Source organism: Microtus pennsylvanicus, chromosome 2, assembly GCF_037038515.1.
Source record: "Microtus pennsylvanicus isolate mMicPen1 chromosome 2, mMicPen1.hap1, whole genome shotgun sequence".
Lineage (NCBI taxonomy): Eukaryota > Metazoa > Chordata > Mammalia > Rodentia > Cricetidae > Microtus > Microtus pennsylvanicus.
This window is the reverse complement of record NC_134580.1, coordinates 75,855,872-75,865,729: the sequence shown is the minus strand read 5'-3', so window position 1 is coordinate 75,865,729 and position 9,858 is coordinate 75,855,872. Positions and strand designations below refer to the sequence as shown.

The following is a 9,858-nucleotide window of genomic DNA, read 5'->3' as shown; positions in this document are numbered from 1 at the left end:
TGTTTTTCTAGTTTAGGTGCAAATGCAAACAATAATCTAAACTGAAAACTTTATCAATTTAATGTTCTATTTGAACTGTCACTGTATTTCTAAGGCTTTTAAACAAAATCTCACAAAGAAAGTATTGTTTCTGATGCATATGTCTCCTGTTTATTCCATTTCTTTCCTGCCAGAAAAAGCTATCATCTAAAACCACAGTCAATGAAACAAACAAACAAGCAAACAAAAATTTCCACTAATTTTACAGGTGCACTTTCACCTTAAAATGCTCCAATGGTTTAATCCTATCTAGGCAAACATAGGGTGGAACTATTAGAAATCATATGTGTATTACAGAGATTATTGAACTAACTCACACATTTCTCCCTTTAACCTAATTCTATATATATCACATCACTCATAAGACCTTTTACTCCTAACACTCTTCAACTTAAAACTTTATTCAGCTTTTTCCATCACTCTCAATAGCAGTTTGGATTCACATAATTAACAACAGCTTCCATCTGGCATGGGTGCAACCCATTGTTGTCCACTTTGAAGTCCGTGAATTCAACTGAGTATCTTCACTAGGCAGCATATTTTGATGTACTGTAGAGATGCTTGACGTCACTATACAATGTAATTCAGATTGCTTCATGAACCAGTTATCTAAACAGTTGTCTGACTGAAAAATGATTTCTTTCTGCAAGGCACTTCAAGTGATCAAAATATAGTTTGTGATTTGCCAAGTAATGTTTATTCACAAACAGATTTAGAATGAAAAGGAGGATGTTCCCTCAAAAGACTACTGGAAGATAAGGAGTTGTCTTAACTGAAAATATTTATCTAATAGATGCTCCAATTACTCCACTGACTTGAAGCCATGCTTTTTTTTTTTCAGATTTTTAAAAGCATCAAATTTTAAGTGAGATACAAAGTTTCATTCCTTTTAATGGAAAAATCCAAACATATATTTAGTAAAAATTGGGTCGTTTATCATTTTAGTTAAGAAATTAAAATAAAAATTCTTAAAAATGTGATGTATAATCATGTATTAAATGAATTAATTTTAGTTATCAATATGCTGAGTGAATGATGTTGAATGAGACAAATGATAATAATATTAAAAACTATTTTAGGAATTCTGAGGTTTTGTAACTAGCCATGTCTGAAGAATAGTGACATAGGAAGGAAGTATCAAAAAAAAAAGAATTCAGGAATTTATGTTTTTTATAGCTGCAACTAGCGAAGGCATTGAAAAGGAATTGTTTTGGAATAATCTCTTTGTTTGCTGTGAATATGTGCCATTCTGATTTGTTTAATAAACAGCTGAATGACCAATAACTCCGGAGGATTTTCAGTCACACAGGATGCTAGAAAGAAGTGGAGAGTTTACAGCCAGACAGAGAGCAAGGAGCAAGGGTAATAAGAGAAAAGGCAATAAAGTCATAAGGTAGAGGGTAAGTTAATTAATTTAAGTTATAAGAGTCAGAAAGAAACCAAGCTCCCATCATTAATAAGAAGTATCTCTATCATGATATGGGAACTAGCTGATGAGGCAGAGGAATACTCCCTACAATGTGAAAGTTTCTACATAATAATTTTCTCAAACTTCACAGACCCTAGCTATCACAAGTGCGAATACGGAGAACTCCTGAAAACAGCTGAGGCCTGGAGGATTTACAACCATTTCTAGAAAAAGGAAACATGATCAGGAGCCTGTCAAAGTATCTGTAACCTAAGACTTGTGGTACATGGCTATAATTATAAAACTCTAGAAAGTTTAAAATAGAGGAGTGCCATCAGTTTGAGTCTAGGATGAGACTGAATAGTGATTCTGTGCCTGACTGAAATGCATAATTAACTGTTACTTAAGATAGAAAAGTATATCAAGTATTACAGGCTGGGGGAAAGGTTCAATGATTGAGGTAGAACTTGTATACTATGTTCAAGGCCTAGACTTAATCACTATCACACACAGACAAATAAACACATACATAACCTTCCCCCCCCCTGCCAAAAATGAGAAGGAAGAAAAAAGGCAGAAAGAAATAGAGTATTAAGGAAACCAAGAGGAAGGATGGAATGAGGAAAGACAGACAAACATAAGAGAGGAGGGGAAGAAAGGAAAGGAGATGAGTGAAGAAAGAAAAACAGGAAAAATGAAGAAAAAGGGTAAAGGGAATAGGAGAAGCAGAGGAGAAAAAGATATGGAGTAATAAATGAAAGAAAGAGGAAGAGAAAGAGAGGAGATGACTGGGACAGAAGAGTGAAGAAAGGAAGGGAGCAAGGAAAGAAAGAAAGAAGGAAGGAAGGAAAAAGTAGTCAAGGAGGAGGGAAAGAAGATGGGAGTGGTAATATAAGGTGATAAGGAAAAGAAAAAATGAAGATAAGGGAAAACAAAAGGAAAACAAAGGAAGAAAAGAAAGGGAAACCAAAGAAAGGAAAGAATAAGAAAATTTATAGTAATATTTACCTTACTGAAACTGAAAATGTACCTATTAAATTAATATTATTGATTGAGAATATTAAAATACTGATTAAACTGGTAAAAAATATCATATGAGTACTTGCAAGATCTCTCTACTTAAGCTTCAGAGTCACAAGTACTTAAAACGCATGAACCTTCAGCTGATTGTCCTTAGCCGGTCCAATCTCTATTAGGAACTGGCATATGTTCTTGCGCTGGTCACCCTGTAGCTGAATTACTTTTCCATATTCTGGATGCTCAATTACAGTACCATTGCAGGCAAATTTCTTCTTAAACGCCTTCACTAGTTTCTTTTTATCGTAATCATCAGCGATCCCTTGGACAGTGGTAAGGGTCTTCCTGCGTTTTCTCTGTTGAATTCTTATATGAATATAATCCTTAGTGCCAGCAGGAAGCAGGTCATCATCCTTACTTGGATCAGCAAAGGGGTCGAAAGAGTGAAGGTTCTGAATAGCGGACATACTATATGATTCCTTTTCCTCGGTGGAAACGGCCTGCGGAAGGCGGCTGCAGGAGAAGGCGGGCGGGGGGAGGGTTACAGGGGGGACACGGGGACTGTGCATCGGGAAGCAAAGGGGCTCGAGGGGGAGGCAGCTGAGTCCTCGGCGGCGGCTCAGTGACTGGGTATTCAACTATTTCTTAATTCAGCAATCATTATGATTACTGGACAGAGGTGTATCACATGACTACAAATGTTTGCACTTGTATGCCTCTGAACCAATATTTCTTCTGCCAAGATTAAATCTGTCAGTTTTATAATCCCATGAATATGATTACTACAGTAACTGATCAGTTCATTTGTTTCTTTGTTGGACTTTGACAGCATAATAACGCATACACTACAGGTTGAATATCTAGAGCACATAAAAGTAAATAACTTGTGTGATGTCAGAGTTGCTTAATTGTCAATAACAAGTTTCAGTCCCTACTGTTTCTCAGAAGATGGGTATTAAAAATCTATCAAAAAGAAAATAAAAGCTAAGAAAAAATGAGAGATAAAAATAGCAAGAGAGGTGGGAAGATGCTAATCATTCTGTGAAAGTCTGATTGCTCTCTGAATATTTTCAAAGTATTCCATTCAGCTGTCTTGGGAGAAGTCATTATAGGAACTTTCCTACAGATCTAAACTTTCTGTCATTTTCCTTGCACGTTTGTTTAGGGAGAGAAGTGGAACAAATGGCATGTGAGCCAGCTTCCTAGTATTGCCATCTGTAATATTATTTGTCACTAATTTCCAGGCTTTCAGTTACAAATAACCTAATGTGAAGTTTATGCTGTGGATGTTTGCACTGGGAATAGACTTAGGTTTCTGTAATTTGTTTGGATAGCTAGTAAATTAATGAACTCATGTTGAGAGAAAGCATGGCAAATGCAAAGTACGTATTCCAGAGACTCCACAGACTTCGTTAAAGTTAAGCATAATTTCCTGCTGAAATTGCAAGGAATATATGCTGAAACTGTGATGGTATTTTCATGGTTCCTGGGATCCCAAATAGTGACTGAATTGGTAGCTCTTAATTTTAAAAACATTGGCATTACAAAAATAATTTGCATTTATGTTTTTTATGTTAAGAATGCAGTGTTCCTTGAAATATTTCAACACAAGGTTTTAAAATTATAAGCTAATAGAAGAATGTAGAAAAAGGCACATCACTTAGGGAGTCTTACATACAATTAGATATATTACAGTTAAAGAATATAATTATATAACTTTTGGAAGGGAAAAATAAAAATACCCAAGACTTGCAGTGCTAGGCCTTCTTTAACCCCACTTGCATTCTGAAGACACAAGGCTTGTGATTTTATTTTTGTCTCTTAGAACCTGGATACTGTCACTTTAAATGACCTGGACAGATAACTTTGGGGCTATTTTTCTTAGGCAGTTTTACTGGAAGAGGGTATCCTATATATGCTACCATCTTTTCAAGTACTATTTTCCAGTAACTCTCTTCTCTTTTGAATTTGCAGTTTTACAGATGAAGTCTTTGATAGATGGAGGCTTGTCCGGGATGTTTACCACTCCCCAGTACAAATTACACTATTCTCCAAGGTTCCACTGCTTTGTCCACATTTACTTTATTCACAGTCATTGTTTGCACATCTTTAAATTCAGTCTTTCCCTTTTCCTGATCAAATTACACATTTTCACATCTCTCTGCTTTATTTTTTTTTCTTGACCATCATAAATCTAACTAAACAGTGAGTAGTAACTATGGCACAACCTAATTCTTGTTCTGTTTTTAAATGTACTCTAAACAAAGTAGTTCATTAGTTTTGAATTCAATCTCACTCAAATTTTAAACTAGGTGATGTATATCTAGGTATGTTTTACTCTACTAAACAAAGTAGTTCATTAGTTTTAAATTCAATCTCACTCAAATTTTAAACTTGGTGACGTATATCTAGGTATGTTTTATAAAGACAGAATATGATCACTTTAAGCTACTTCCCTTCTACAATCTCATTAATATGGATATGGTTGTAACTGGCTACATTTCTGTTTACTTGCTGATCCTCCGCACTTACACCAGGATGTCAATCAATCTCATATGACATTTCTCTGGGACATTTCAAGGTCACATGTCTGTGTATTTCAATACCCTCCCATATATCAAAGGCTCTATGAACTGAAGGAACCATTTATTATAGCTATGAAAAAAATTCTCGGTACACATTGTTTGTATTATTTTCCTTATCAAGGTGACAACACACCTGAAGAACTTGAGGAAAGAAAGCTTAGTCCTTCATTTTCCAGTACAAGCAATACATTATGACTTTGTAGGTATGGTGGTAAGCTATGTTCAGGACTCTGTCAGGAAAGCATTGGATTGTGGCTTATTCTTCATCTATCACCTGCACTAGTGAGTAGAGAGATGAATGAAGCCAAAAATGGGGTAATAACTTCCAAAGTTTGCCTTCAAAATCGTCACTTCTTCCAACGAGGTGCCACTTTTCACAGTGTCACCACCTCCTAATCAGAACCAACAGTTAGACATCATGTTTTCAAACACAAGAACTATAGGTCAACTTGGGGTAAAAACTATCAGAATTAGGTAATCAAAAGGAATTGCCAATAAGTACTACTCAGTTTTCCATATGTAAATTTAAAAAAATAGAATAAGAGAATGTTTTGATTTTAATCTCTCATAACTCTTTGGTTTTATTTTCAGTCATTTCCTGATTTAACCATTATATTACCATCAATTTTATTTTCTGAAACATGCAGTGGTCAAAGAAGCAGCACTAGACAGTGTTACTCTCACTTTTCCATTAAAATATATAATTTGAAGGTAATCACAATAATTTGCTCATTTCAAATTGACAATTAATTAATATGTACCTATACAGGCTTTTCTTTGATAAGGTAATTTTCTCATTCTGTAAGTAATTGTATGAGTCTAATATATGGCCAGGAACATTAAGAAAGTTTATATGTAAGAGCAAATAAGTTGAAAATTTTTTTCTTTATATAGCCTATATTTTCTAAATAAAAATAATACCCAAAAGGTTTGAATATTACAAATGCATGTAAGGAAAATAATAAAGGACAGTAATTATGTGAGTGTCTTTTTACTAAATTAACTTTTTTGTGATTCTTTGTGGATTTCAAATCATGCATATTCTTACCACTCATTTCTCTTTTCCTTAAGAACTGCCCTCTGACTGGCAAACCTCTCAAGATAAAGCAAAATAAAATATAAAGGAAAAGAAAAAAAGCCCCCCCCCAAAAAAACTTCTTTGTTGAATCTGTAATTTGATACAGTGTAGTTTGATACAATGTAGTTTGATACATAGCATACCCTTTAGTCCAATCATCTTTACTTGCAATGAGTTGTTGGTTTAGTATCAGGCCTCTGGTTTCTACTACACTATCAGTTCTGGGCCTTCACTAGGCTTCCTCGTGAATATCTTATTGCTTTCCTAAATCATAGAGATAATGAAGCTTTGGGTCTGCAGGATGTATCTCTTCACATGCTCCAGCAAATCATAGATATGTGGATATTGGGATGGGCAACTCATAGCCCTGGTTTTGGGCCTGCTTCCTCTCCTTCATTCTCATTATCAGGACGAACTTTCAAACATTTCCCTGGCTAGATCACTATATGCAGTAAACAACAAGGTGTGGGACTGGCTCCCCTGCTCTCATGTGATTGCAACAAAGCAAGCTCACGCACACATGTACCACCAGAGACAAATCTATGGTATTGCCCAGGTAAGATGCAGGGGCCATTTTCCTGAGAGCTGCAGCTGGAGAGAGACAGGGCCAGCTCTCTCACTCTTGTGACATTAGAACTAGCTCTCCAACCTGTCAAAGGTGGCAAGGGCTGGTGGTAGGGGAGATTGTCTCCCTTGCCTATGTCACCACAGGACAGATGAGGGGTAGGTTCAGTTCTCTTACTCTCATTTTCAGGGCAACTTATCCTCAGACCTGTCAACAGGGTTCACTCTACTGTGTTGCCTAGGTAAGGTTCATGGCCCACTTTCTTGAGATGCTGCAGCTGGTAAGTGTCAGGGACAGCTATCTCACCTGCCACAGGGACAAGGGGCAAGGGAGCAGGGCATCTTGCTCTTGTCATTACAAAACACTACAGATGAGGGGTCTGGGACTCAGTCTCCTGCTCTCTTGCCTTCTGGGCTTGCTCACCAAACTGTTTGTGATAGCAGGATCATTCAACTGTGCTGTCCAGGTCAGGTGCAGGGCCCTTTCTCCTGAGGGCTGCATCCAGTAAGGAGCATGGTCAGCTCTTCCACTTTCATGAGCCAAGATCAGTTCTCCTTTTTTCTTATCCCTGCTAGAGTGAAGAGCTCAGGATCAGTGTTTGTGGCTACTTTTAATGACATGATTTTTGAAAGCCCAAGAAGCACCACGGGGTTGACCAGAAGCAAGCATGTAAAATGTGTTAGTAGCATATCAAAGCAGCTAAATATTATATACCATAACTCACCCCACCCAGACCTGATGTGGGATACCCATCTATATGCCGTGAATAGCATTGGTTAATAAAGAACTTGCTTTGGGCCTATTGTAGTGCAGAACAGGGCAAGGCAGAAATTCCAAGCAGATAGAGGAGGAAAGAGTAGGCAGAGTCAGAGAGAAGCCATGTTGCTGCCAAAGGAGAAAGATGCCCACCAGCCAGTCTGATCTGGATGGCTGGGAAACTAATGAGCAGCCACCACCAACAGACTGGTACCATCTCGGGTATGGATGCACATAAGACCTAAAAGAAACAAAAACCTTAAAAAAGAGTACTTCTAGATCCACAAATATGAGAGTCAAGCACAAGTTCTTAGTAGCTGCAATTTTTCAGATAGACTCTGTCTGATGGCAGTGAACATGGGCACCTCAACTCATTTAAGAGAGGTCTTCCTGATTCAGCATTAGTAGCAAAACATCACATGGTTTCAAAATGGTGGCTTCCTGGTTTGTACTAGTTACATGAACAACTCTGGTTCTATCATGAAACCAAAGATTTAAATGGAGTTTTTGAGTATTGTACTAGAACTTTTTTAATGGTAACATAGATCCACTGTGTGCCTGGAAATGGGACTGTGAGCATAGCTCCCTAAGCTGGCACTGAACAGACCTCTGCTATGAAGGACTGGGCAGTGCCAAAAAGAAAAAGCAGCCTTAGTCATAGATACACCACTTAGCATTTTAAGAAGAGTTCCTGCACAGAAAATTACTACAGAAATACAATAGGATAGATTCAGACCTAAAAGACCTCTAAATGAGACAATGTGTTTAAAAATTATACATAGGCTTGGGAGAGAGAATAAAAAGAGGATAGAGAGTTATAAAAAGAACTTAAAAAATAAAGCAAAGTCTTTAAAAGAGAGTACAGACAGTCATAAATTAAAGGAGTAAAGAAGATGGAATATACACAGAGAGTCTGGATTATGTATATTATTTGTTTTCTTTGAATTTATTGACTGTATATGAGCTAAGTACAGAGAGACATTTCATTGTATTGCTGATAACTGATTCAACGTAAAGGTATCTTGACTTCAAAATTTGTGTCTAAGGATATGCTGCTTTGGAAAAGAGGTATTGTTTTTGTTTCCATAGAGGATGAGAACCTTCCAGGATTCCTTCCAGGCTAATGTGATTTAATGGAACAAGAGTCCCCAAAAAAGTTCTCCATAAACCCTAAAAATACATCACCCAATTAACATCAGGAAATATTTTGGAGAAAACTATGCCCAAATTCCCAAAATTATTCTTTATAAATGTTTATTTTCATTTAAAGGGGGATATACTACAAAAAGAATTACGTTGATATGGATCTTGGATTATTGATACAAATTTAAGGTCAATTTTGTTAAATGTGTATTTCTGCTCATGATTAGGTATTGTATTTGTGCAGATCATTTAAAAATTTAGTGTATAGTTAAAAATACAGATTAATAGTCATCTATACAAATCAAGTTTGTAGTCATGCTATTTAGGTTTTCTAGATGTACAAAAATATATTTCAGATGAATAGATATTCTTCAAACTTTCAAAGACTAACAGAGTATGTTATTTAAAATTTTTTAAGAACTTAGTACTTTTCATGACAGTGAGACACATCTACTCCTGGCAGCACCAATTACTTCAAGAGGAAGATGGGCATCGAAGAAGCTCCTTATGAAGTTTGTTAGCCATTTGGGCAAGAAACTGCTTTTGTCTGGACTGCTTGATTAACTGGACATGCAGGACCCACAGAGAAATGATTGCTGCACTTGACAAAAGAAGGTGAGATGGTTCCCTGAGGTTCCTGCTTCATGAGAGAACTGCCAGATATTTTGCAGTACACAGAAGAAAGCAAATGATGAACTTCACCAATACAAGGTATAAGAGATCTTCAAATTTCCTGCTTCATGGGAATGCCTGCTAGATACTATGGGCCTATAGGCTGAAGATTGATGCCCCAATGTTAAAGAAGAACTTTGATTGACTATCCAGGCAGCAAGATGTCTCTGTCAATTCAATACTTTTGGAAGTTGCTTTCAATGCACTTCCTGTTAACTTAGGTAATGTTATATCCTTCTGGAGTCTTTGATGGTGTTGAAGAATAGATAGTTATAATTATAGTTTTCCTTAATTATGATAAAAGATAAAATAGATATAAATATTGTAACTGTAATTCTTGCTTGATAATAGTTTTGTCTATGTAATCTTGCTATAAAGTTAAAGCCTTCCTTTTAATTTAGACAGAAGGGGAGAGGTGATGTGGCTTTCTCTCTGTATGCAGTGAGTACCACTGGTTAATGAAAAATCTGTTTGGGGCCCATTGCAGTGTAGAATAGAGCTAAGGCAAGAAAACTAAACTAAATGCTGGAAGAAAGTAAGTAGAGTCAGAAGATGCCGTGTATTGGCATCTTGCTACAGGAAACAGATGAGCTGG

At 36.5% G+C, this 9,858-nt stretch overlaps 1 pseudogene; it reads right to left on the bottom strand.

The window, feature by feature from the left end:
• Positions 1-2,570: 2,570 nt before the first annotated feature.
• On the bottom strand, positions 2,571-2,988 carry LOC142844880 (eukaryotic translation initiation factor 1 pseudogene; annotated as a pseudogene).
• Between the last annotated feature and the right edge of the window lie 6,870 nt (positions 2,989-9,858).